At 43.6% G+C, this 2500-nt stretch overlaps 1 protein-coding gene across 7 annotated transcripts in view; it reads right to left on the bottom strand.

The window, feature by feature from the left end:
- PHF20 (PHD finger protein 20) overlaps positions 1-2500 on the bottom strand; it is a 104235-nt gene that overhangs the window by 81487 nt on the left and 20248 nt on the right. The window contains exon 1 of one of the 7 annotated variants that reach the window (XM_040330635.1): positions 1415-1605. The exons of the other annotated variants lie outside the window; for them this stretch is intronic. The gene's annotated coding sequence lies outside the window, so the exon portion shown is untranslated. Of the gene's footprint in view, positions 1-1414; positions 1606-2500 lie in introns of those variants that run through there. 7 annotated transcript variants of the gene reach the window in all.

Genomic DNA, 2500 nt, shown 5'->3' with positions numbered 1-2500 from the left:
AGCCTGCAATACATGCCGGGGGGGGGGGGGGGCAGACAAGTGGAGGTTCCCCCCCTGTGCTTTAAGTCTGGGGGTTGCACTGGTGGCCCTCACCATAGCAATGAATAATGCCATGCATCCTGGCCCTAAAGTGTCACAGTTGTTAGGGGGCCGCGACAACTCATGAGCGTGTGACGTTACATTTAGATCAAGGCCGGGGTCACACTACATTTGCAGGGTTCAGCGTGTCCCTGTTCAGGTCCGATTTCAGCCCAAATGGAGATGCAATTATTTGAATAAATATAAAACTGCTAAATACATTTTCTCATCAGCAGTATAGAGCAGTCTTGTGACTTCTATTAGTGTCTGGTTAAAGCTTGTAGGAGGCGTTTTCATTCTCCACTGACTATCCTATGAGGCTGCAGGACCTCTGTATGGACAGTGCTGATTGCATGTGATCAGCACAGGGCCACTCTCCCAGGGAAATAAAATCACTCTCTAGCAATACACAAACTGAGCATGTGCAGAGTGCCCTCAAGGCTCTGTTTTTTTGGATTGGGGACAGCGGAAGAAGGGGAGGGTCATAGAAAACTGGATCAAAACAGCCTTTATACAATGCAGAAAATTAACCCCTTCCTTCCACAGCGAGTATAACAAGCATGCTTTACATATATAGACTGACATTACTGTTGTGGGTTTAGTAACACCAACACCGCACATGGAGCGCCACCCTGAGGCTGAACCCAGAGACAGCACCCTGGTTGAGAAATCCCGATCTACATAATAGATACCAAAACACAGAGCCGACTTTCCAGGATTTATCGGCGTCCTCAGGGCCTGATGTGATGAGGATTAGAGGAGGGAGCCATTTCCCCGCAAGCAAAGCCTGACATCTAATATATATAATAATTATATAATAAAGCCTGACATCCAATAAATAACATATAATAATAGAATAAAGCCTGACATCTAATAATATATACAATAATTATATAATAAAGCCTGACATCTAATTATATAATAATAAATAAAAGCCTAACATCCAATAAATAACATATATAATAATAATATAATAAAGCCTGACGTCCAAAAAATAATATATATAATAATAGAATAAAGCCTGAAATCTAATAACATATATAATAATTATATAATAAAGCCTGACATCTAATAAATAATATATATAATAAAGCCCGACATTATATTTATATAATAAAGCCTGACATCCAATATATAATAATAATAATAAATAAAAGCCTGACATCCAATATATAATAATAATAATAAATAAAAGCCTGACATCCATTGCAGCATTCCTACTACGCTACTGCTACTGTCACCGCTACAATAACCACCATCCCCCTCTTATAGGAGAGAGAGAAGCACAGATCCGGGGGATGGGAGGATCACAGAACCGGATCATGGCGCCGCTCACCCGGTCCATTCATCACACCCGGTGCGACACCTCGGAGAGAAGCGGAGTGGATGGTGTAATCCGGATCTCCCCTCCTCCACACACCGATCCCGGAGATCTAATCCCCTCCTCCTCCTCTTCCTGCGCACTGCGACCCACGTGGAGGAGATCCAGGGCGTGTGACCGGCCCGATCCCCCGACCTCCGATCACCACTGGGGAGGGTATCACTACGATCGCTGCACGGAGAGGCCAGGGGGGGGGTGACGGCGGAGATCACCGGGGCTCCGGACACGGCACGGCGGGCTGACGCAGAGCAGAACACCGCCTCCTGCTGGTCACATCCCCGCTGATCAGGAGGAGGGAGCCGGAGATCAATGGAGGAGAGGAGAGAGAGATCCATAGAACTTCACCGACATCCGTCACCTGTACACTGCCCGAGAGACAGCCAATCACAGCGCACTACACACAGAATGGAAACAAAGTTACCAAATCATCTCCATTATAATCCATTGTTCACCCGGAGATCCGACACAGCAGCCAATAGGAGCTCATCGCACACTAGTTTTTTTTTATTATTTTTTTTTAATATGTACAGTATATAATAGATTATATAGATCTCTCTCTATATCTCCATCTATCTCTCTCTCTCTATATCTCCATCTATCTCTCTCTCTCTATATCTCCATCTATCTCTCCCTCTCTATATCTCCATCTATCTCTCTCTCTCTCTATATATCTCCATCTCTCTCTCTCTCTATATATCTCCATCTCTCTCTCTCTCTATATCTCCATCTATCTCTCTCTCTCTCTCTATATCTCCATCTATCTCTCTCTCTCTATATCTCCATCTATCTCTCTCTCTCTCTATATCTCCATCTATCTCTCTCTCTCTATATATCTCCATCTATCTCTCTCTCTCTATATATCTCCATCTATCTCTCTCTCTCTCTATATATCTCCATCTCTCTCTCTCTCTCTCTATATATCTCCATCTATCTCTCTCTCTCTCTCTCTCTCTATATATATCTCCATCTATCTCTCTCTCTATATATATCTCCATCTATCTCTCTCTCTCTCTATATCTCCATCTATCTCTCTCTCTCTCT

The sequence above is a fragment of the Rana temporaria genome, chromosome 12, assembly GCF_905171775.1.
Source record: "Rana temporaria chromosome 12, aRanTem1.1, whole genome shotgun sequence".
Lineage (NCBI taxonomy): Eukaryota > Metazoa > Chordata > Amphibia > Anura > Ranidae > Rana > Rana temporaria.
Note: the sequence above shows the minus strand (reverse complement) of the source record. Positions and strands in the feature narration are given on the sequence as shown.